The sequence below is a fragment of the Elephantulus edwardii genome, unplaced genomic scaffold (assembly GCF_000299155.1).
Source record: "Elephantulus edwardii isolate Elephantulus edwardi_28Jun2011 unplaced genomic scaffold, EleEdw1.0 scaffold00002, whole genome shotgun sequence".
NCBI lineage: Eukaryota > Metazoa > Chordata > Mammalia > Macroscelidea > Macroscelididae > Elephantulus > Elephantulus edwardii.
In genome coordinates this window covers 31,188,426-31,215,388 of record NW_006399752.1, presented here as the reverse complement: position 1 = coordinate 31,215,388, position 26,963 = coordinate 31,188,426, and positions in this window count along the sequence as shown.

Here is a 26,963-nt window from a genome sequence, read left to right as displayed (position 1 = left end):
GGAAGGCCCTCTATGAGGTGGATTGATTCAGTGACTGGGGTAATCAGGATGGGTATATTGGAGAAGGTGCGATTGGCACAGGACAGAGCAGAGTTTAGGGCTCTTGTACACAGGGTTTCTATGAGTCTCAAGTGACTCAATGGCACCTAACAACAACAACAATGTTACTCATAGTTTGCTGCATCCCCATAGAGATGAAGAATTCAAGAGTGTGAGTTTTGAGTTTTGGAAAAGCTTGATGATTTGCCCAAGGTCACACATGTTGACCAAGGTCTCAACAGCATGCTTTTGCTTCTTAAGAGAATAATTTTTATATTCTGTTATTTAATAATAAAAACCCCAGGTCATTCTGGTGGCATCGTCCATGGTAGTTTGGTTACTCTAGCGGCAGCATCTGTCCAGGAGTTCCAATCTACTGGGAACTCTAAGGGAGGCGGGGGGCGGGGGTCTTCTTCAGTACTCAGGCTGTTCGTTCATAGGGTCTCTATGAGTCGTCTACGACTCGACGGCACCAAACAACAATAGCAATGATAACGACAAAGAGAGAGCTACCTTGGCCTAGTGGAAAGGAAGTTATGCTACCAAGCCGAAGGTGGGTGATTTTCATCTGTGGCCCTCGGCCAGGTTCCAATGGTTTTCCTGTCAAACATTCTTCTAGGCGGTATAGCACTGGTCTGTGCATTGCTGTACAGAGGTAACTCGTGGTTGCTGTGATGCTGAAGCCTGTGACAGTGATGTGCCAATCGTGGTAATGGGCACCCATGGTGGACAGTGTTAGCTGGAGCTTCCCGACTAAATCAAGCCTGGAAGCAGGAGCAGCATCCACTTCCGAAATGGCTTGTCTCCGGAAACTGTATGTACGAACAGTGCTCAGGCCGTTCGTTCATAGGGTCACTATGAGTCGTCTGCAACTCGACAGCACCAATCAACAACAACAGGTCGTTCCAGTGGCATCGTCCATGGGAGCTTGGTTACTGTAGCGACAGCACCTGTCTAGGAGTTCCAATCTATGGGGAACTCCAAGGGGGGGGGGTCTCCTTCCATATGATTCTACGAAAACCTGCTGAATGAAGGGTCAGCTGTGGCTCAGCTCCAACTCGATGGCCATGAGCTTGAGGGGTCTTTTTAATCTGTAATTTACGAGTCAGGGCTCATGATCCACTTGCCTCAAGGACATTCATCCCTACCTAGTGACAGGGCATGGATTACAGTGCTGGGCTTTGGTTAAGGACTAGTGGGCTTCAGAGTCATCCTGGCAGGCAAGAGCTGTGTGACCTGGACAAGGGCAGAAGCTCTGATTCTAGTATCTTCCTCTTTAAAGCAGACATGAGGCCACCTCCTCTTCATGGGCTGTTGTGAGAATGAAATGCAGGACTGCGGACGAACGCCAGCATGGTGGCTGACAGAGAGTGCTGTCTTCAGAGATGACTTTGAAATATGTATCCAGAGCTTGAAAAAGATGTACTTTCTTTGCCTCCAGCAACCATAAGGCGGAAAATCTGCCTTCACTAAATTATTCAAAATTAAGAAAAAGTTCCATTTTTTAACAAGTTAAATTCTCATTCATATATTAGACTGTGCAATGAATATTAATGAAAAAAGGTGAAATATAGAAAAATTATTGATACATTTGATTCTCCTCAGCACATCATGGTAGGTAAGGAGAAAAATTTAAAAGGAATCTGCATGTGTCTACAGGGACGTATTATCTGTCCAGACCAAGTCTGCTGACATTGAGTCAGTTTCAACTTACAGAGACCTTGCAGGACAGAGCAGAACCGCCTGCCTTGTTGGCTGAAATCTTCACAAAAAGACTGACTCAACTTTTTTTCTATAGAGTGGCTGGTGGGTTCAAACTGCTGGCCTTTGAATTAGAAGCTGCATGATTAACCATTTTGTGTCATCTGGGACCCTTGTATTATCTATAGTACAATGTTATCAACACTCAGCAGTCTTCAAAAAGGAGGTAAGAGAGTCAAAAGCTAGCCATGTCTACACCTGTGTGGTAAGGTGTTTGCTCCTGTGCTCACAATCCTCTGATTTTAAGTACTTTCTAGAAGGAAACAACCTCTGGTAAATGAAAACCCACAGTCTTTGGGTTAATTCCAAATCACAGTGACCCTTTATCAGGTTTCGGAGACTATACATTTTCACAAGAAGAGACTTTCTCCTACAAAGTGTCTTGTGGTTTCAACCCACCAAATTTCTTTTAGTATCCAACATCTTGGGCCTTCAGTCAGAAAACAAGCTGGAAAAAGCTTAAGTAAATACCAAATCATGAAATATGTTTTTGTGGTTTTGGTTTTTTTAAAATATGTTTTAAGAGGCATAAAATTAAACCAGCAGAGATGGTGAGGAGTTCAAAGATATATCAAAAATTTTGGTCAACATATTAAGAAAACTTTTCCCCTCCCGCAACACAAACTATATCACTACACTATCAGGCGGCGTTCTTGAAACTTGAACAGAGGGCAGACTCTGCAAACAGACACCTCTTGCTTTCTGCAAACTCAGGACCAGGTGACCCCCAACTTTGGTTCCCGCCCCTGACTGGTGGTGATAACAATCTCTACCTCACAATTACACAGAAGAATAAATATAAGGTGCATAATGCAGTGTCCGACACAAAGCCTACATTGCATAGTTGGTAGCTATCTTAAGAAAATCAAAAGTACAGTAGGAGTGAGCCCCTCAGAGTTAGACCCAGTATGATGAATGCTATTGAACAAATTGGTTTCAGAACAAATCAATATAAAAAGCTTGGATGACCAAAAAAACACAACCCAACTTTATCTTGCTTACTTTGGACATGTCATCAAACATATCTGATTTCTAGAAAAGGGCATCATATTTTGCAATGTATACAGCCATTGAAAACGAAGAAGTTACTCAATTAATTGCATTGACACAACGGCCACAGCAGTGGAGTTGAGCAAGTGTTTGATTACAAAGATAGCTCATGAACTGCCAAAATTTCTTTCTATCACAGAGAGGAGTGGAGATACAGTAGAGACACCCCGACAAGGCCAAGAACTCCATTGCCCCATCCTCTCCCAGGGCTCCAGGCTCAGCCGCCTGGTCATAGCTCATGATAACTGTACCATACCCTGCCCAGGTCAATGGCTTGTGGAGATGGGGACTCTCCATGAAGGTCTCTGAGGCCAAGCAGCCTAAACCGTGTGACACGTGACCACAGGAAAATGACTTCTCTACTTTTGCTCGGCTTAGGTTTTTTTTTTTTTTCTTTTTTTTAAGTGTGGACTCAGACTAGCTATGTTTTATTGGAGTTAGGTTCTGACAATAGGTGACCTGCCTGTCATAAAGTATGGTTTATCTTATATGTATGTTACACACACATATACGTTTTTGTTCATTGTTATTGAGTTGGAACAGACTCGTGTTGGATTTTCTTTCTCCCTTGGAATAGCTCGTAGATTCAAATGGAATGTCTTTGGATTGGCAGCAAACTTCATACCAAATAGTCCATCAGAGCTACACACACACACACACACACACACACCCTGTGGTCTACCAAAATAAATAATCCAAATTTGATACAGAAGAAGCACAACCAGGATGCAACTTAGAGGCAAAGATGGGGACCTTCTATCACACACATCAGACGTGTTGGTGGGGGGCAGTCCTTGGTGAAAGACATCATGCTTGGAAAAGGAGAGGATCAGCAAAAAGAAGACTGTCAATGGGACAAACACAGCACCTGCAGCAATGGACTTGAGAATGGCAGATATTACGAGGACCGTCAAGGGTCAGGCAAGGTTTCAGACTGTGGTACACAGGGTCACTATGAAATGTAGTCCATTTAACTGCACTTAGCAACAGCCACTAAGTGCCTTCAGTGTAGTAGATAGAAGGCAAGATGGTAACAGAGGAGGCATAACCCCCGCTCCTGTGGCATTCACATTCCTTGTAGATACATGAATGCAAATAATATTGTATTTGTTAACACTAGAAAGTATAGAGCAAGGGCACTTGGGTAGAAGAACTTGGGGAGGGGAGAAGTGTTACATGACAAAGACTATCGGTTGTTGCTAGTTGTCTTTGAGTTGACTCTAATTCATATTGACCTTCTGTATAACAGACTCTAATATTACCTAGCCCTGTACTATCTTCATGATTTCTAATAGGATTCATGAATTTAATTGTGTCCTGACAAAATATGTGTTTGTTTGACCAGGCCATACCTCTCAGTGTTTTGGAAACAATGATATAGCAGGTAGTAATGTGGCCTTCACTTCCTAACCAATACACCTCTGGAAATTCTATGAACAGATCAATGTCGATTGTTGTAGAGGGGCTTCAGACCTTTTGTTCATAGGGTCACTGTGAGTTGTCCTTGGCTCCAAGATGATCAACAACAATAACAATGAGGACAAAGTTTGAGGATTAAGGTGCCTCTGATCCACTCCATGGTCTTTCTGACCACTTGCTATGCTTCTGATATCTGGACAATGAATAAAGTTTTCAGAAAAAGAATCGATGCCTTTGAGCTGTGGTGTTGGAAAAGAGTACTGACCATCCCATGGACTGCTGAAAGAACAAACAAATGTGTCTCAGAGAAAGTGCAGTCAGAGTAATCCTCAAAGGCAAAGATGATAAAGCTTCTCCTTTGGGGCATGTTGGTAAGAGAGGGACATTATGTTCTCAGAAAGCCAGAGTCAACCAGGTGGATTGACACGGTGACTGCTGCAAGGGGTCTAATGTGTCAAGAAATGTGAGGACGGCACAGGACAGAGTTCAGATCTGTTGTTCATGTGGTCGCTATGGGTTGTATTCAACTCAACATAGTCTAACAACAAGAGCACAACAATAAGTTCCTTGATTTGAAAAGCCCATAAGTTGCAAGAATATTGAGGGGTGGTCATACCCTTAATCCGTCATAGACCTAATGTAAGAGGAGTCTCCTTCTCGTGCTATCACCAACATCTTTTATCCACAGGAGATGAAAAGAGAGAGAAGAGCGCAGAGATAGACTTCAACACTAGCAAAAAGGAAGACCCAGGAGCAGAGTGTGCCCTTTGAACTCAGACTCTGCTCTGCAGAATTCACAGAATAAACAGAGACATGGAGACCCAGACTGGAAAATTCGGCTACCTGTGGAATTGGGGTCCAGAATTCAGACATTCAGTCTTCTAAACTGTAAGAGGAAATTTGTGTTTGTTAAATGCATGTCCTTGTAATATTTCTGTTCCAGTAGAACTAGATAACTGATACCGTGTTTGTGGGTATTGTATCACACTGTCCCAGTGAGAGGATCCCTGGTTTTTGCTGACTCTCTACCTCCTCAAACATGACATCCTTTCCTAGTCATTGGTCTTTCCTGATGACATGCCCAAAATAAGCGAGTTGAAGACTTACCACGTCTAAGGAACTTCTGGGTGGTGTTTCTTCTAAAACTAATTTGTCCCTTTTTGTATATTCAAGATTGTTTCCTAACACCAGAGTGTGGAATCATTAATACTTTGTCTGCTTTCCCTTTTTTTTGAGCTAAAAAAAAGAAGACATATCTTTAATATAGTAAGATTGGCAATTGGTAACTTTCTAAAACTCAGGAGATCTTAAATACCAAAAGATATTGGCATGGAGGGACACCGCAGGTGACAGTGAGAATGGCTTATGATCGGGAAAGTTCACAATTATTGTGCATAGGGTCACTATGAGTCACAGGTGAGTTGACAGCACACAACAATAACAACAACAACAACGGAACATCCTTATTCACTGTCCAGCTCACAAATACATAACAAATGATTGAAAAAAACCCATGACCTAGATTAGGTGCACCTTAGTTTTCAAACTGACATCATTACTCCTCAGTAATTTGGATGGGCCCCTGACACTGGTCATGCTCAATGCGATACACCTCCTTATCCCTTGACTGTGGATACCAAGACTTTTAATTGCAGAGCCAAGTAAGAGGAAATCATTGACAACTTCAGTCTTTTCTGCAATTATCAAGATGTTGCTTATTGGTCTTGTGGTGAGGATTTTTGTCTTCGCAATGTTGAGATACAATCCATATTGAAGGCTCTAGTTGTTGCTCTTCTGCCGTAATCATTTCAAGTTCTCCCTACTTTCAAGGTTGTGTCATTGCATAATGCAGATTGTTGGTGAGTCATCCTTTGATCCTGATACCACATTCTTCCTCACAGAGTCCAAGTTCTCAACTTACTTGCTCACAACACAGATTGAATCAGTAGAAAAGACATAATCCTGACACCTTTCCTGATTTTAAGCTATACACTGTGCCTTTAGTCTGTCCATCCAGCAGCTTCTTGGTCTAGGTTTTTATGAGCATAATTAAGTGTTCTGCGATTCTCATGCTTTTCAATATTAGCCATCATTTGTTTTGATCCACACAATCAAATGCTTTTTCATAATCAATAAAACATAACTAGTCATTCTCCTAGGTATTCTCTGCTTTTGTCCATCTGACATTAATATTAACATTCCTAGTGTCACAGCCTCTTCTAACCCCAGCCTGAACGTTTACCAGTTCTTGGTCAATGTACTGTTCTAGCTTTTTTTTTTAGATGATCTTCAGCATTATTTTACTTGCATATATTGTCCAATAAGTCCACATTCTGTTTGATCACATTTCTTGGAGATAGGACCAACTATGTCTCTTTTCAAATCAGTTGGCCAAGTGGCTGTCCTCCAGATTTCCTGGTGAGCGTGTCTGTAGCTGCATCTCACAGCTGAAACATGTCAACTGGTATTGATTGCATCAATTCCTGGGGCCTTATTTTTGCCAATGCCTTTAGTACAGCTTGAATGTCTTTCCTCATTACTAACAGCCCTTACTCATATGGTTCTCCTTGAATCTTTTTTGAGTACTGTTAGAAAATTCTTTTTTTTAACAGTGACTCTCTGTATTCCTTCCATCTTCTTTTGATGATTCCTGGATCATCCGAGCTTTTCCCCATAGCATCTCTCAGTATTGCAACTCTAGGCTTGAATTTGTTTTTCAGTTCTTTCAACTTGAGAAATGCTGAGTGAATTCTTCCCTTTTTATTCTCCAGCTCCAGCTCTTTGTACATTCTGTTATAATATTTTTTTTCTGTCTTTGTGAGTCGCTCTCTGAAATCTTCTGTTTATCTCCATTACTTCTGAGCTTCTCCCCTTTGCTCTGTCTTCTCAACACTCTAGTGCAGTTTTCAGAGGCTCTTCTCTCCTTCATAGTCTTTTTATTTCTCTCTCTCTTTGTAACGACCTTTTGCTCTCTTCCTGGATTATATCTTGATGTTATCTCATAATTCATCTGGTCTTCAATAGCTAATGTTCAATGCCTAAAACCAATCCTGGAGACAGTTTCAAAAATCCTGTCAATATTAATTCATACCCTGTAAGCATAAGGAACTATTTTTAAGTGCTTTAAGTGATTTTTAAGTTCACTATCTCATTGAAGTGTCACCGACACTCAACAGGGTGGGTGTTACTTTAGAAACACCGACAGAAGAACAAGGCTCAGCAAAAAAATGAGTGTTTTCTGCAAAATCATTCATACATAGTTCACATTTTCCAAGACTTTGCCCTGATCTGAGCTCAGTGTGAGACTCTGTTTAACCCATAACTTCTTTTTCACTAGAATTTGTGATTTAGCTGTATTTTATAGCTAAAACACATGAAAATTTGAACTCTCAAACCCTCATGCCTTTTGTTTTGTTTCTACTGTAAGTCCAGGATAGAACAGGAACTACCAATGAGCCATGCACTGGCCCTTCAAACTCAAACAGAGCAGCTTTCATTATTTCCCAAGGACAAAAGCTACCAGGGTCAGTATTTAAGATAATTACCGTGCATTGGGCTAATACATGATGTCTTCATCCTGTGTGCACTTGTGGGATGGGAGCCCTGCTCCGGCCCCTCAGGTCACTTAATCCTCTGTGCTTTTATCGTCAGATCCTGAGCAGATGGAAGCTGGGGCTCTCAAATTACCTTTCTTCCTTTTCCATTTTGCGTGCATTCTCCGACTGATGTGGCTTTCTCTTCTTATCCAGTATTCCCAGGCCCTGTCCCTTCTCTGGCCTCCCTGGCCACTCCTGTTCTCCCCCTTCTCTCAGCCCTTGAACTTTCCACACTTTAGCATCCTTCAGGGTCTCCAGGGTAAGTTTGGAGTCTTGTAGTTTATTCCTTTCTCAACTCAGAAGAACTGATTTCTAAGTGTTTCCAGCGTGCAATGAGAATCTTGGACTGAAAGTTTCAAATCCCGTTACATGACTCAGCCAGCAGAGCCTGCCATTCCGACCAGGCACTATGCACAGCTGCTGCTTTGACCTGCATCGCAGAGCCTGGGTGCCATCCCCAAACTGGCCACCATGCATTGGAGAGAACTGATGAGCCCTGAACTCCCTGCTCATGCTGTCCTTGCTCCTTTGTTCCTCAGAAAGAGACCACGGCCGCTCTGAACAGACCCACCTATCAAGCAGTGGTTACTTCTCTGATCTGAAAGCTTGACCGAGGCAGGCAGCCAGGCCAACTCTGCTCACCAGAATGTCCCTAGCACCTAGCAGAGACACGCAACGTCAGTGTACTCAAAGTGGTTGAATGACTCACTACCACACTGAAGTTGTCAGCGCAGAGTCTAGGATACGAGGGGAACGTGCACACATTGTCAAAGTCCATTCTTTGTTAGCCTCAAAGACCAAGTGTTGAACCAGAAATTGAAGACCTGTGGTCTCGTTCTGACTCAGACTGGTTCCCACACGCCACATGGGAGGTCTTACTCCCAGACTGGGACTTGCCTGCCTAAGGACTAAATGAGGATATTGGATATGGGCTCTCCAAAGCCCCTTCCACACTATGATGCTGAGCTATAACAACATATAATGAAGTTATCTGTGCCCTTAAATGAGTGCACTGGGGACAAGGGACCTCAGCCTCATTTTCCACTACCACAGAAGGCAGTAATCCTTTAATCTTTGGTTTTCCAGAGAGAATTAATTAGGCTTTCAACAGAGTGCGCTGAATGGGAGTATAGTGGGCACTGTTTCCAATGTCTATCCAATGCTGCTCTGCTCTAGGACCACTGTCTTCCTTTTACGTCTCCTGTTCCACCAATATCTTGTCTCACTGGTTTAATATTCTGGCCTCCCAACTGGCTTCTTACATGTGGTCTTGCTATTCTCTTGTGACTTCTCACAGTGCACCCTCCAAGGTCTTCCCAATGAGTGAAATGGACTCTGATAGCCTTTCTTGACCTCAGGCAGACAGGCTACCCATTCTATCTGCAGCAACTTATTTTATATCTCCTTTCACTTCGTCTCTTTTATTTCCTGGCCTCCAAAAGACTTTGCATCCATAGTACAACACACTCTTTGAACAACTTGGCCTTTCTGGCTGAAATGTTCTTCTCATAAATATTACTTGTGGGAGAATGAAATAGCTTGAAAGACTTAAGTATTTGGGATTATGGTTCTTCTTCAGGTGGGGGGAAAATTGGACAGAACAATAGAGAGAAGATGCTGAGAGCATTTAATTATTCTGAAAATGCTTTGATGTAGGCATTATCTGAGTTACTACAGACTCTTCTTCCACCAACCACCCATCCAACTAGCTGCCAACCAGTTGATTCTGATATATATAGTAAATCCATATAGTTCAGAGTTTAACAATGCTCTGAAAGACTTAGCAAAAAATAAGGCCCCTAGAATTGACAGCATACCAATTGACATATTTCAACAAACAGATGCTGCCATGGAAATGCTCACCAAGTTGTGCCAAGAAATCTGGAGAACAGCTGCCTGGCCAACTCCATCCTTTAAGACTTACCATGGGATGCCTGTGGAGCGGTCCTCCTCTGTCCTCCCAGGGTCCTACAAATCAGAACAGACTCGAACATAGTGGGGGACAGATGAGAGAATGAAAGTTGGGGGATATAAAATGAGGATTAGCAATGCAATGCCTTGTGTTGCTCCTCAATATATATTCCATGCTGGTGGCACTATCAATCCTCTGTGATGCCACATGGGAGGGTGTGAGACCTGTGTGACATCTATTGTGTATAGATATTGACGTCTATTGTGTATAAATGTTTTTAATTTGCTCAGTAAACCCCGGCAGAGGGTCAATCACAGTCTTCCTTGGGAAGTGAACTCATGTGAGCCAACATGCACCTGTTTGCTTGACACTGTCTTAGCAATGGATTGAGGGTATGTAAGCAAGAACACAGAAGCTCCTTGAGTTTGGTCATCATTTTGGAAGTCATCAGCAGTGCTTCTCGGGACCACAGGGGCTCCAAGCTCTGCATGTCCCATCATTCCCTCAAATAGTTAACTGAGATTCTCCATGAATAGAACTAAAGTTATCAAAATACAGTCCAACTGAGTTGGTAAGTATTAAAAAGGTCAGCCCTTGACCATGAAAGGTATGAACGTGGACCTGTTTCTTGTCGCTTTCAGCCCTGTGACTCTGGGCAGATGAGCTAGCCTTCTTTGATCTTTGGTTTATGCATCCTGTGTAATGGGAGCAAAAAAATTACACTTTTATCATGGAGATGCTGTGAGGATTATCTGAGGTGATATACATAAAGATCTTAGAAACATACTTGATACAGAATAACTGTCAGAAAGAACTTGATAAGTTTATTCCGCCTAGGTTTGGTTTTTTGGTTTGTTTTGTTGTTGTTTTGTTTTCTTGCATTAGGAAACATGTAGCCATCAGTAAGACTTCCCAGATCTGTCCTGGTACAAGCTGCAAATGTCTGGATGTGTAAGCAAAGCTATTGTTCCCGGACTATGTGACTTGGGCCACAGGTCTCCGTATTTTGGTGTCTTCATCTGCGAAGGGAAGATTGAGCCTGATACCGCTCCAGCAATCCCACAATGGGGACTAAGAGAGGTCCTGAGTGTCAGCATGGGTGTGGAAGAGCTTACTCCTTGTCAACAACCACTCTGGTGCAAAATCGCCAAGCCCTTGCCCTCTCAGGGTCCACAGTGCTAACTTTGAGCACAGAGGACACATACATTTTACCAGGACAAAGAAAACAAATCAGCAGAGAATCCATTATGGCAACAAAGTGCTGGAAGAACTGTCTGTCCAAAGCTCAGAAGACAAAAGACGGCTCTGCACGTGTCAGGAAGTGTGAGGAGAGCGCAGGACAGAACAGGGTTCAGATCGTTTGTTCATAGGGTCGCTATAAGTTCTGCTTGACTCGACAGCACCTAACAACAACAACAACAACGTGGAGGTGTCAAGGATGGCTTCTCAAAGCACGCAATCAAAGTGGACCCTGAAGACCGAGAGAGGGTTTCCATGAGAAGAGATGGAGAGGAGAGGTTGGGAACATGGTCTCAGGTAGAACCTCTGTGTGGCAAGGGCAGAGCGGCCAGTTTCAGTCCAGGTGTCATGTTCCTGGGAAGTCTGGTGAAGCCCGAGATGGGTGCATGGAAAGAGGGGTTACAGGTGGTCTGATGCTTAGCAAGGCTGGGTTTTATCTTGCGGTAGTGGATTCTAGAGAGCTTTTAACCAGAAGTCACATCCTCAAGTAGAGGGTCACCATTGTGTTAGTTCCTTGGCTCATTTATGACCACTTTTATAGGGGAAAAAAAAGAAGACTTTCTGCGATTATGGTTAAAGGACATTGTCAAGGGGATGGAAGAGAATTGTCCCAGTCCCAGCGTTCACAGTGCACCAGAGCAAAAAGCATGCATCATTGTATCTGGAAACCGAGAGAAAGCAACTAATTAACAAGATGTGGTGCTATAGTCTTCTGGACTATCTCCCCTGAGATGTGGTAGAATACTTTGAAAGAAGGATGCGTTTCCACAACACATAAGAGCAGGGTATGAGGAAATGATTAGAGCAGAGAAGTAAATTCTGGGGGAGGAAACACGTGGGAACGGAGATCCACAAGTAGCATCCTGGGAGAGTACAAGAGAAGCCAGCAGGATGGGGGCTTTGGGAGTAATATCCAAAATCAAGGTGTGCTGGGTCTAAGGAAGGTCTGAAGCCAGGCAAAGGCATCTGAGCTTTTCTCCAGAGACCTGGCACAAACAATGCCATGCAAGGATGCTTGGCTGCAAAGGGACTTGTCCTCATCACCATCTCCTACGTTTAAAGTGTTTCTGATTCACATTCTCAACTTCTAATCCAAAGCTCTGCTGGAGAAGCTGCTGTTTTCAATTTGTATTATCTTTTTTTTTTCACATTTTAATCCTCTTAGATCCTATTTCTGCTGGGTTAGTGAACCTACTAATCAAGTAAGCAGTGAACAGCAGCCGGTCCAATTAGGAAGAAGAATGAGACAGGCATCATGGGTTAGGGCATCAGGGGGCTCAAGGCTGCCACGGAAACTGCCCAGGGGCACTTGGCTCCTTGTCATGGAGACACAGAGACACCTCGGGAGGGAGGCAGCCAGGGGCTGCTCACCACCTGTTGAGGTGTCCCTGTGCCCCTCACCTGGCTTGATTTCCTCTCATCTCAGCCATTTCACAGGTGGCAGCATGACAAGGCCTCACCTGGTCTTCAAGGTTCGAGTCAGGTGCACCCCTTCTGGAGCATCTTGGAAAGAGGCCAAGCGCAGCTGATGCAGACTGGCTCTCATGGCAATGGGGTTGAGTCCCTGCTTGGCCAACTGTGGCTGCACAAAGTGGGGCACTGTGAGCCTCAGTTTCCTCTTACTCCCCCGCCTTGTTTTCTCGTCCTTGTTGTTATATACCCCCAGTTAGAAGTAACTCATGGCAGGCCCTCCCGTGGGTTTTTGGAGGCAGAAATCACAAGGGAGGAGATTATTACCCTTCTTTCTTCCACTGAGCAACTGGTGAATTTGAACCCGATGCTTTGTTTTCCTAGTGGCAAGAAACTGCGCTGCAATCCCAAAGGCATGCTGTTCAAAGCGACCAGCAGCTCCGTGGGAGAAGGATGGGCAATCTCTTCTTGTGGGATTCACTGCCTCTGAAAACCTGCTCGGGGGGTCAGCTATGGGTCGGTCCTGACTCTACAGTACACAACAACTATTGACAGAATGCTGCCAACTGAGGGTTTGTGAGAGCAGAGTTCGTACGTTGTCCCACCGTCCTGGGCACAGCACAGGCTCTGGACCTTCAGTCTGCAGCACCCTGCTCTTTCCACAGTCTGTAGGGGGGAAATCTTTCCTGGTCTCTCTCAGTTTCTGTTAATCTTGGTGTTTCTTAACTTGTATCTGCAGCTTAATTCTATGTCCACATATTATTTTCTCTCCAGAAGAGAGATTGTTTATGGGTTACCCCCTCGCGCCCCACCTTGAGGACTATAGTCACATGGAAACCTGGCTTCTTTAAGAGACCACTGTACATGAGGACGACCTGAGATCTATGGGTGTCAACATGGGACCTACTATCTAGTAAGAGCTTGATCTACGTCAATAATCGTGGAAAATTGGGAATTCTTGTCTTTCAATGACCCATAACATGGGGGCTTTTCTTCTCTCTCTTTTATAAAGACCTCAGTCAGATTGGATTAGGACACATTATACATGAGTATGACCTTACACCAACTGAGAAAGCCTTCCAAGACCTGATTTGTATACTCAGTGATGTTCATGAGCAGAGGTACTTGAGATAGAACTCAACACATCTTTTTAGAGGGTTGGAACCAATCCCTAACAAGTTAAGGATTTTGAGGATTAAATAGTAAAAATGACTGACAGAATTTTGAGCACATTTGAAAGGCATGTTCTCCCTCTCCTTGCCCCTCCTCCTCTCTCTTCTCCTCTTCCTCTTCCTCTGCCTTCCTCCTCCCCCCTCTTTCCTTCTCCTGCTCTTTCTCCCTCTCCCTCTCTCTCTAGATATAGATATGGACATAGACATAGACATAGTTATTGTGTACCATAGAGTTGGAACCAACCCACAGCTGACCCTCAAGCAGGTATTTTGAGGCAGTAATCACATGAGAGGACACTGCTCATCCTTTTTCTTGGAGCAGTTGGTGGCCTTTAATCATACACCTCTGGGATTGCAATGCAGCTTCTTGCCACTAGGCCACCAGAGCTCCCTTTGTTGTTTTTATGTGTCATCAAGTTGCCTGCAACTCATAGGAACCCTATACATATTGGCTCTGAAACCTGCCCTTTTCTGAGCAAACCTCATCATCTCCAACAGACCTAATCTAGTCTCTCCAGTCACTGAGTCAATCTGTCTCACCCTGGGTCTTTCACTCCTGTGCTGTTCCTCCACTCTTCAAAAAATTTTGTCCCTCTCCAAGGGCTGGTCTTTCCTGGCCACCTGCCCAAAGTATGTGATACAGAGCCTCAAACCCCATGCCTCCAGAGAGCAGCCTGGTTTCACCCTCTTCAAGACACACCTCTTTGTTCTCCTGACAGTCTACAGTATGTTCAACATTCTTCACCAGCACCACAACTCAAAGGCATTGATTCTTCTTCTATCATCCTTAGTTATTGTCCAGTTCTCTGGTGCATAGCAAGTAATTGTGAAGTCCATAGCCTGAATTAGGTGCACTTTAGTTTCCAGACTGACTTTGTTGCTCTTAAGTACTCTAGGGAGGTCCCTGACAGCAGACTTTCTCAATGCAATTTTCTTTTAAAAATTTCCTGACTGCTGGTGTCAACAGTGTTGATTATGGAACCAAGCAAGCTGAAGTTGTCAATAATCTCAATTTCTTCTCCATCCATCATGAAGCTGCTACTTAGCCCAGTGGTAAGAACCTTTGTTTTTTTAAAAAATAAAAGAAAGAGAATCTTTGATTTGTCTTGATGTTGAGATTTAATCTATACTGTAGACTACAGTTCTTGACCTTCTGCAGCAAACCCCTCATGTCCTTTTCAGTTCCACTAAGCAAGGTTGAGTCATCTGCATAATGCAGGTTGTTGATGAGTCTTCCTCCAATCCTGGTGTCACATTCCTCCCCCTAGAGTCCAGCCTCCTGAACCTGTTTGGTATATGGCCTGAAAAGGAGTGGAGCCAGGATACATCCCAAATGCTCAGCTTTCGTGATCCTGAAGCGTGCAGTGTTTCCCTGCTCTGTTCTGACTCCTGTTCTCTGTTCTGGAATCCCCATTCTTCTCAAGCGTAACCACAATTGTGATCCACGTAGTCAAATGCTGGGATTTGGCCAAATCAAATTGAAGGGGTAAAGAATGTAATTTTCCTCAGTAATAAGTACGGGTCAATTCATGTCTCACTGTGGTGTCCCCTATGTGAATGTTGAAGTTCGCTCAAATCCCAAATTGACGGATACTCTCATTTCAGCTCAAAAATCCTGTCTTCATTTAGCCTCATCCAATACCCCAAGTCCCCTTTGATTCTCTGCATGTTCCATTATTCTCTTCACAACTTATGTTTTTAATGTTAGTTTTCCCCCACGTAGAGCTTTCAGGACATTTTTCTTCTTTTGTTGATATTACTTAGCCTTCTTGTTGTTGTTGTTGTTATGTGCCGTCGAGTCGTTTGCGACTCATAGCGACCCTATGCACAACAGCCCTAAATCCTGCTCTATCCTGCGCCAACTGCACTGCCTCTGACACACCCATCCCGATTACCCCAATCACTGAATCAATCCATCTCATAGAGGGTCTTCCCCTCCTGCGCTGTCCCTCCACCCTCCCAAGCATGATGTCCCTCTCCAAGGACCCGTCCCTCCTGGCAACATGTCCAAAGTATGTCAGACGAAGCCCCAGAATCCTTGCCTCCAAGGAAAAAACCTTACTTAGGCTACATTGATTATTTCAAGTTCTCATTTAGACCTCACAACTAACTAATCTCTTTTATAAAGAGTCGATGGCTTTTCTAATGATAAGATTTTCCTTGTCTTTTGAATGCGATTTTACACATACCCTCGTGTCTTCAGTGGTGGAAAAGGTTAACATGCTCAGATAATAAGTGATCTCATAGCTGGAGGACACCTTTCAAGAAAGGCCTTGAGATTCACTCTAAAAAAAATGACTCTAGATAATCTTATGAAGAAGAATTCTGCTATGATACATATGACCTGGTTGTGCGGCAGAATCAACCCAGTGGCAACTAGTTGCCTGTGGAGCTAGGTTGCCTGATAGATCTCTAGTGAGGTGATCTCGCATTTCTACCATCCTCAACTGCATTGTTGCTGTTGTGTGCCGTCAAGTCAGAACCCCCCCAGGGCTGACCCTCTAGCAGGTTTTCAGAGGCAGTTAATCACACAGGAGGAGAGTTTCCATGCTTCTCCTGTGGAACAGCTGGTGGGATCCAAACCACAGGCCTTCGGGACTGCAGCTTCTTGCCATTAGGCCACCAAAGCTCCTCTGCACTGCATTAGCAAATTTATTGTGGGGTGTTAAGTGTTATAGCTGTAACTTACTAATTGTCAGCAAGTGAGAACCAACTCATAGCTGATCCTCCACCAGGTTTCTGAGGCTGTAAATTACACTGGAGGAAATTGTCCCTGGAGGAGCCATGAGCAAAATAGATGAGCTCGTGAGACTGGGCTACTGTCCGTGGTGCTGAAACACCACGATTCCTTCCATTTTACTCTAGAACTTTGGAGGGTTACTGTAGAATTTTTCAGAAAAGCTCTCCATTGAAAAGTATTTCTTTTCCATTTATAAAAATAATAACATCTGACTTAGACTGCACAATTTATATGTGTCTTTTTCCCATTGTTAATATAATGTCAAATGTATAAACTCACTGCCATTGAATCAGTTCCAATTCAATGACCTTCCTGCAGATTTTCAAGGCAGAAAATTGTGATCAGAGGAGAATGTTCCCCTCTCTTCCACAGAGACACATCACTGGTGGATTCAAACCACTGCAGAATCTTGGCCTTGTGATAGCAGCACAACTCACATCACAGCTACACCACCAGAGTGCTGTACATATGCGCACACACACAGGCACACACACACACACACATCTGCCCTTTTGTTAAGGTGCAACATTACATCATCAACCACTGAAACTCTATATCTGAAGGTAGTTCTGTCTGAGATGCTCTTTTTATGTGGAGTTGTTTTGGTTATTAAAAAAAATAGACAAAACATTGACTCCTTTGATTTAGCCCTCTCATGACATTTTATGGAATTATAAAATATATTTGAGGATTTATGGAAAAAGAGATCTTGCTCAACACACAAAAATGGATACAGAGTTTAACAAACATTAACTGAGTATCTTTTTTTCCCCCTGGAAACTTTAAGAAGGACATTTTAGCCTTTTCTTCTAAGAAGCTAACAATTTGGTAGAAGAAAAAGACATTCAAATAAATAAGTGCAATTGGCATTATGTCTGAGTGGTAGAAATAGAGATGAGATCTAAATAAAACAGTAGAAGGGTGCTTAACTCTGCTCAGAAAGGCAAAGAGACTTCATGGAAGGTGTTCTGAAGGGTGATTGGCAAAGTTCTAGTCGGATGAGGCTAGGAGGCCTCTTTCCATGAATGAAGTAGCAACAATTATCAGGATAGGGAGACAAAGAATGCTATGACTTGAGGCAGAGGTGCTGGGAAAAATAGGTAGGTATTCAGATGAAGTACTATTTGTACAAGGAGAAAATATCATTTTCTTTGAAGTAAAACTTAATACCTATGGCATTATCGACACTTTTGAGATTGTCAACTTTCTTTTTGTTGTTATGTGCCATTGAGTCACCAACAGCTCTGAACCCTGCCATTTCCTGAGCCAGTCTTATTAACTCTGTCACACCTAATCCTATTGCCCCAGTTATCATGTCATTTCATGTCATCCGAGGTCTTCCTCTCCCGTGCTGTCCCTCCATCCTTCTGAGCATGATATCCCTCTCCAAGGACTGGTGCCTGAGGTACATGAGATAGATCTTCAAAATCCTTGTCTCCAAGGAGCTGCCTGGTATCACACTCTCCAAGACAGACTTATCTGTCTCCCTGGTGGTCCATGATATGTTCAATACTCTTCTCTAGCATCACAACTCAAAAGGACCAAGTCTTCCTCTGTCATCCTTAGTCATTGTCCAGCTCTCTGACACAAAGCAAGTAACTGTAAAGATCATGGCCTGGATCAGACACATCTTAGTCTCTAGACTGACATCACTGCTCTTCCACACTTTGGAGAGATCCCTGACAACAAATCTCTCCAGTGTAATTCATCTTTTGATTTCCCAGCTGCAGGGACAAGAGTGTTGATTGTGGAGTTGAGCAAGTTAAATTTGTTAACAACCTCAATCTCTTCCCCATCTATCATGATGCTACCAATTGGCCGAGTGGTGAGAATCTTTGTCTTCTTGACGTGGAATTTCAATCCATATTGAAGACTACAGTCCTTGACTTTTTGAAGCAAATGCTTCAGGTCCTTCTCAGTTTCAGCAACTAGTGCCCGTTAAGTTAATAAAAAGAAAAAAAATTACCTCAAGTCCTTCCAAGCCAGTGACCCAACAGGCCAGAGCAGAACTTTCCCACAGGTCTTCCAAGCTGGATCTCTTTTCAAGAGTAGATGGTACATTCTTCTTCAGAGAAGTGGCTAAAAACCCCTCAAACTCATTGTCATTGAATCAGAAATTACTCACAGCTGATCCTCTATTAGTTTCTGTGAAGATGTAAACTGCACAGACGGAGATTGCCCACCTTTCTCCTGTAGGGCCTAGGGTGGATTTGAACAGTCAGAGTCACTACCTTTGTGTTAGCATTGCATGTTCCTATGACTATCTCACCAGAGCACTCTCGAGGAGAGGCTTCTTGCTGGTGTTGTTGTTGTACCCCATCAAGTCATAACTGACCCATAGCTGACCCTCCAGTAGATTTTCAGAGGCAATGAGAGGAGATTGTCCATTTTTATCCTGTTAAACAGCTGGTAGATTTGAACAGTGTACTTTTGTGTGATTGAAGCTCAACATCAATAAGGCAAAGATTGTCACCACTGGGCCAATTGGCAGCACCAGGATAGATGAAGAAGAGATTAAGGTTAACACAGCTTACTCAGGTCCTCAAGCAACACTTTTGGCACTAGCAGTCAGGAAATCAAAAGACAAATTGAATTAGGTAAATCTGCTGTCAAGGATCTTTCCAGAGTGCTGAGAAGCAATGATGTCAGTTTAGAGAATAAGGTGCCCTGATCCAGGTCATAGTCTTCACAATTACTTGCTATGCATCAGCGATCTGGATAATGATTAAGGATGACAGAAGAAGAATTGATGTCTTTGTGTGGTGGTGCTGGAAAAGAGTCTTGAACATACTACGGATCACCAAGAAAACATACAGGTCTGTCTTGGAAAGGGTAAAGCCAAGTTTCTCCTGGAGGAGCTAGGATTTGGAAGCTCTGTCTCACATACTTTGGGCATGTGGCCAAGAGGGACCTGGTCCTTGGAGAAGGACATCATGCTCAGAAGGCTGGCGGAACAGCGCAGGAGAAGACGACCCTGGGTGGGATGGATTGATACAGTAACTGGGGTAACGAGGGTACGTGTGTCGGAGTCAGTGAGACTGGCTCAGGACAGGGCAGGCTTCAGAGCTGCTGTACGTGGGGTTGCTATGTCTCACAGGCAACTTGACAACACATGACAATGACAACAACAACTACCACCTTTGTGTTGGCAGTAAAATGCCTTTAGGTTCCCAGAGCTACCAGAGGGGAGGTGGTTGTTATTGTTGTAGTTGTGAGCTGTCCAGTCAGAGCTGACTCATAACTGACCTTCTCCTGGGTTCTTAGAGCAGTAAATCTCACAGGAGGAGACTGTCCACTCTTCTCCCACAGAGCAATTACTAGATTTGAACTATGTTCCTTTGGGATTACAGCACAGCTTCTTATCACTACCACTATTTTGTGTATCGTAAAGTTGGAACCGACCCATAGTTGGCCCTCCGGTGAGTTTCCAGAGGCAGTTAATTGCACAGGAGGAGATTGCCCAGCGTTCTCTCTTAAAGAAGCTGGTGGAATCAAACAGTTTGCCTTCAGGATTGCAGCACAGCCTCTTACTACTCGACCATCACTCTCTCAGAGGGGAGAAAATAGGTTCAGATTTCTGACCTTCTGGTTAGAAACGTATGCCATTTCTGACAATACCTTTTCTAATAGCCTCCCATCTTAGATGTTGCTGTTGTTATGTGCCGTCGAGTCGCTTGCGACTCATAGCGACCCTATGTACAACAGCCCTAAACTCTCTCTATCCTATGCCAATCGCACTGTCTCTGACACTCCCATCCCAATTATCTCAGTCACTGAATCAATCCACCTCATAGAGGGTTTTCCCCTCCTGCGCTGTCCCTCCACCCTCTCAACCATGATGTCCCTCTCCAAGGACCTGTCTCTCCTTGCAACATGTCCAAAGTATGTCAGATAAAGCCCCAGAATCCTTGCCTCCAAGGAACAGTCTGGTTTAACCCTCTCTAGGATGAATCTGTTTGTTTTCTTGGCAGTCCATGGTACATTCAATACTCTTCTCCAGCACCACAGCTCAAAGGCATCAATCCTCCTTCTATCCTTCCTAGTCACTTTCCATCTTAATTAAATATGGTGTTTATAGGATGAGAGAATGATGCTATGTTTAATCTCATATTTGGACACAATTAATTCCTGTAGGTAACTCTTAAATGTTGATTTAAAAAGTATATTATTTCAATGAGCGAAATATTAATGAATACATGATCTTTTAATCCAATTTGCAAAATCGGTGACCAATAATGAAAACTATATATTAGAAAAATGAGTCATATATAGGATTATGTGAACTGTACAATATTTTTACCCTTTTATAAAACATATTTACAAAAGATACACATTACCTTGATCATTTATTTCATGAAATTGTAAAGTCAGTTAAAAGCAGTATTTAAATCAGTCTTTTACATCTTTAGAGACAATTATCCCCTCATACATTATAACAAATTGTCTCACAAGCACATGATTGCACAATGCTGTGTAACAAACCACTCAGTATGTAGGTTTTTATTGGTTTGCATACAATAATTTGTTTACATTGTGTTTGACTTGTGTACATTGTTTTCTATAATCTTTCATTTGCATTGTTTCATACAATCATTCATATACATTGTGTAACATCCATGTACATATTTTATTGAGTATTTAATTAGCAAAGGATGAGCAGTTACACTGGGTAGGTATTCAGTCTAGGTTGTGTTCTCTTGCATGTCTTTGGGTCACTGTCTCTGAGCAGGTCATTAAGAGTTTCCCTTAGGGCAGAAGGGTAATAGCTCATTACAGGGTCCTCGTCCTCTGTCAGGTGACTTTGGGGGTGTGTTTCTAACAAGGCTGAGAAGGAGAAGCATAAATGTACAATCACTTATTTTAAGTCGTTTGTTGCATCACAGATATTAACAAAAGCTAACAAAAGTTTTGTGTCTAAATTCTGAGTCAAGGACAGAGACTACTCTTCAGCCTTTGCTGAGAGGCACTCAAATGCTTCCTGGTAAAGGACCTTGGGATAGTGGGGATTTGGAATTAAAGCAATTTCCACAAAGAATTCTTTTTTAAAAAAAAAGCCAAAATCAACCAAAATTTATTTGTGACAAGTTGAGTATACTATTATGTAATCTTTTAAAATGTGTGTAATTCTCTCTCTCTCTCTCTCTCTGTCTCTCTGTTAAAGACTATTCCTTTGAGACACTTTAAAGTCAGGACTCTAGATAAGCACTGGCAGATCAAAATCCAATGGAAATAAAACCTACAGCAAAACCAGATTCACTGATGTCAAGTTGAGTCCACGTCATTTTGAACCTATTATTATTATTTTCAACTGTCGAGCCAGAACCGACCCATAGCTGACACCGCCCCCACCCCGGCCCCGAAGCTGGTTTCCAGAAGCAATAAATCACACAGATAGAGACTGCACCTCTTTCTCTTCCAGAGCTGCTGCTGGATTCAAACTGTGTACCTTTGTATTTGCAGCATAATTCCTTATGAATAAACCACCAGAACTCCCTCATGAACCTATAGTACTGTACACAGTAACTTTCCTATAGAAATTCTAATGCTGTAATCTTGACAGAAGTTGAATGCCGTATTTGTTTTGCGCTTCTTTTTCCAGAATCCTTGAAATCCTTAACAAACATGTAACAGAGGTGCTACCTCAAGACCACTAATACTGACTCATGAAACTCTCCACCACAAACTGTATGCTTCTTTGGGAAATAGCACTTTCATGTGTGTGTTTATCTGTACGTTTTAGGAAATACAATTATTGCTAACCAGAATTCTTTTTAAAAATCAAGAAATTGCCAAATTTCACTTCCATTCATGGAACTAAGCCCTGGTAACTATACACATTGGGGTTTATGTTTGACTTTCCTATGAGCAATTCTTGACTTGGGAAAAAATGTATACACCAAAATAAAGCCATATACCATGCAGATGTGTGTATATGCAGGTGATCATACACACCATATTGGGATAGTAACTATTCTTTTGAAGCTATGTTTCAAAATCTATTTTTATGTAGAAAAAAATTAAATGAGACAATAAATGAGGCAAAAAACAACAAGATGAGTTGACCATAGCTAGTGAGACACTCAGCTGGGATTATAAGGTTGTAGAGGATGGAGTGCAATGGTGTCTCCCTGGAGACTAAGGTGCGTTTGATACAGGCCATGGTCTTCGCAATCACTTGTTATGCATCAGAGAGTTGGACAATGACCAAGGAGGATAGAAGGAGAATTAATGCCTTTGAGCTGTGGTGCTGGAGAAGAGTATTGAGAATACCATGGACTGCTAGGAAAACAAACAGATTTGTCCTGGAAAGGGTTAAACCGGGTGGCTCCTTAGAGGCAAGGATTCCGAGGCTCCATCTAACATACTTTGGACATGTTGTGAGGAGAGACCGGTCCTTGGAGAAGGACATCATGCTTGGGAGGGTGGAGGGACAGCGCAGGAGGGGAAGGCCCTCTATGAGGTGGATTGATTCAGTGACTGGGATAATTGGGATGGGAGTGTCAGAGACAGAGCGATTGGCACAGGACAGAGCGGAGTTTAGGGCTGTTGTACATAGGGTCGCTATGAGTCACAAGCGACTCGACAGAACATAACAACAACAACAGAGGATGGAGGATCGATGCAGCCAGACCTAGTAGCCCTTTACAAGATGGTAGAGGGCGGGGAATGGATGCACACAGAAACCTAGTGGCCTTTTACAAGGCAGTAGAGGACAGGGAACGGAAGGAAGCCCACAGATGTAACAGCTTCTACCACACAACTCAGTTTTCCCTTTCGGTTTATTTACCTCTCAAGTACACTGAGCTTATATGAGGATGGAGAATGCCTTATAATTCTACATTCGCAGGATTTCCCTTGTAAATCAAAATAGTGCTGGAGTCCTAAGTAGACGCTCAAAGAATTTGCTTTTATTTTGTTACTAAAATATTCAAATGCATGAATAATTCTGTTTGTCACTTGCTTGTGTGTTTGTTTTTTCTAAAAGGCAACCAGAGAGGGCTGTGACCTTTCTGGGCTTATCACACAGTGCGAGGCCTTGCTGTGAGGGTCAAGTTTTTAGACATGTGCATCCCAACATCTGTGGCTACAAGTCTTTAAAAACTTTTCTGTGATGGAAATACACATAATGAATCCTGCCCTCTCAACATTTTTACAAGTACAGCTCAGTGGTATTAGGCGTATTTTTTTTCAATGCTCACAGTTATTCTGACTTTTCAAAATCCTCACAGCATGTGACATAGGCTCTGTGTCTTCTAAGCCTGACTCTTCTCCTCCCCCTCCCACCTCTGCAAGTCATTAATGACACTTGGTTTCTATCTAATCATTTGGATAACTACACGGACAAGCATAGAGTACACGTCACTGGAAGAAGCAGCTCTCAAATCTCTTCTGATAACTACGGGACTAGTTCTACTCCAAACGCGTGGATCTTTCATGACGATACCCCTCCACTGTCTATTTCACTGATTAGAGAATGGCTCAGACCTCCACAGACCTGAGCTGGTTAGCATCACAATGTACCACAGACTTTGAACTCTGGTGGTGTCAAAGAATATCACTACATAGTGGATACATGGGTGAGTTGTCAGGAAGTGTCACCAGTCCATGTGAAAAAAGGCCTCACACTTGGAAAAAGTAGATGGTCAAGGAAAGATGAGAAGACCTTCAATAAGACGGATTGTCACGGTGATTTCAACAACAGACTTGGGAGCACTTGATGCAGGGAAGAGAGGGCAAGGTGTCAGTGACCGAGTTGCTGTGTGTCTCAGGTTGATGGCACCTAACAACCAGGCATGTTTGTTTATTTCATGGAACTTGGATCATGTAGTGCCTTTCCTTATCAAGGCTTGTCCATGTTGTGGAACGTGTCCGGACTTAGTACCTCTGTACAGAGGAATGCTAGTCCATTGTGTATTTATACCACCATTGTTTATCGGTCTTTAACTGGATCCCAATTCTCCTGAAAAAGCATTCACTACAATAGACTCCGCATGAGCTTGGCTATGACGTGGCTTAGATTTCATTCCCTGTGGGCATAATGGGACTAATGCTCATCCTGACCATCAAGAAGTGAAGATGCTGTATGTGAAAGTGCTCAGTATCACGTCATCTTGGAAGCCACGTAGCCAGAGGACTGCGTAGAACCAAGGAGCCTGACACCTAGTCTCGCACGTTTGGGGCAAGCCATGAGGAGGGGCCAGTCCTTGGAGAAGGACACTGTGCTTGGGAAACAGAAGGTGACTGAAGTAGGAGGCGAGCCTTGGTCAGGTTAATTGACGCGGTGGTTGCCATGATCCATGTGAGCCCAGCAGAGAGCGTGAGGAAATGCAGGTTGGACAGGTTTCTCCTGTCACGTACAGGGTCCCGAGGAGCGACATGGTGTTGCCATTATACCTCAAGAACTCTCAATTTAATTTTATTAATTGGTTCTAAAAATCTGCTTTGAAATATGTATATGTATGTATATGTATATATATGTGTGTGTACACACACACACACACACACACACTCACTCACACACTCTGCCCTTAAGGGCCCTTGATTTCTGCCCTTAAGGGGTTGGAAAGTCAGGTCACAAATGAAAGAGAACCACAGGCTGAACTGGTGGTTGTCTTGTATGCGGGCAGTGTGGAACCTAAAACCTGGACAGGACTCCTGGCCACGACGGGATAGGATGTGTTCCGGCATATGGAACTAAAAGAAAGCACGTGTGCCCAACTATGTCTCTTCAGAATTTTGAGAAGGCTTTGCAATAAACAAAAAGAAATGGCTCTTAAAAAGTCACTGCTGTCTATAGAGTAATTAATATGCATATCAAGCGTTCTAAATATACATATTCTATCAAATGGTAACAAATCGCCTGCGGTGCTGTGAGCACGCAGACGCATCAGGACGCAATGCCCGTGGAAGCTGCGAGAGGTTTCGGAGTCCATGAAGTTCTGCATCATTCAGAAAATGTTCAAGGTGAGGGTGCGGGTGAGGGAGGCTTTGCAGGTGAAGGAGGTAAATCTGTTTTTCCTCACAAGGAAGTAGTGTGATGGACATAGGGTAGTTGACATTAGGTATCAAGTAAGGGATACAACTGTGTTATTGGATTGTGTTTACTCTCAGTTGGCTTTCTGGTATTAAAAATGGCTGCAAGAACAACAGCAACAAAGTGAGTCAAGACCTTGGCTAGTGTCTCCAGAGGGCCCCTCTGGCTATACTACTTGCCTCTTTCTTCAAAAAGAAAATATTCCTTCAACTCCGTAAGACTTGTCTGTGAACTTCCTCAGAAATGTGCTCATGTTATTCATAAATAAAACAGAAGAAAGAAGCTGGGATGTAGAGTCAAGAAGTCTGACGTAGAATGTCAATGATCCGGGCTTCAAATCTTGGTCCTGACAAAATCAGCTCATGACCTGTGTTGGTGATGAATCTCTGAGTCTGGTCTTACTAGAAATGACACAAGGACCATGATGACAGCAGCAGAGGCCCCAGAAACCATGATGAGAGCCGCAGAGCCTCCCTTGTGGTGCCTCCAACGAGAACACAGGACACGGGGACACTGTGCGGGGGGTTCTAGGAACACTGTCCTTCTCTCAGGGGAAATGTGTCTGTCAATTTTACTACTGTTGCACATGTAGATTTTGGAACAAAGGTTCAACAGGGACAGATGGAAGTGAGGAGGCCTTGAGTGGCAAACTGGAAGCAAAGTTGGACCTTAGATTAAATCTGGCACAATTAAAATCCAATATAAAAGTAAGGTTGTTTTTTTTTTAAATCAAGTTAGATAAGGGACTGGACCAGTGTGGGCATATGGATGGAAGGTGTGGTCAAGTCATTGCAGGTCTTCAAGAATGTCTTCTCCCCAGTTCCTGTGCCAAACAAGTATCTTGTTCACTTTAGGGAAGTAGGGGTCATTGCCATGAGCAAGAACCCCATTCATATACTGCAGAGGCTGAGCTTGACCACTGGAGTGAAGGAGAGGCCAGCAATACCTTGCTGATGGGACGGGTGGGAAAAGCGACTGGGAGACACGCTTAGCTGGGTCAGGAGCTTTCCCGTGGGTGAAGGACGCTGCCCGAAGCAGCCTGCCTGTAGTCAGCGCTCGCTGAGTGCCACGCTTGATGGAATGAGCTTCTGTGTTTGCCATCACCTAGAAGCCACACACACACATGCTGAAAGGCAGGTCCTATTCCTAAGACACATTCTTAACAAGAAAGGTATTCTTTATATCAACAGTGTGGGCATTGGAATCAAAGCCACAAAACACAACTGATTTACTGAATGGAAAACAAGTTTGTTTCAGTCAGCACAGAGTAAAATTATCACTGAAGAATAATTAAGTAAATAAATATTCAGATTGAAATAAAGGCCATCTTTGCAGTGTCCTAAACACATGCTAAAGTCTCAGACTTGCAACTGGTTAACTTGACTGACAACCAAATTATGTAGATTGATTCTCCAGGGGTGTGTAAGCATAGAGGTCTAGTGATCTACACCAGTGGTTTAAAGAACATTTGTTGTTGTTGTGTTGTTATGAGCCGTCGAGTCGCTTGCGACTCATAGCGACCCTATGTACAACAGCCCTAAACTCTGCTCTGTCCTGTGCCAATCGCACTGTCTCTGACACTCCCATCCCA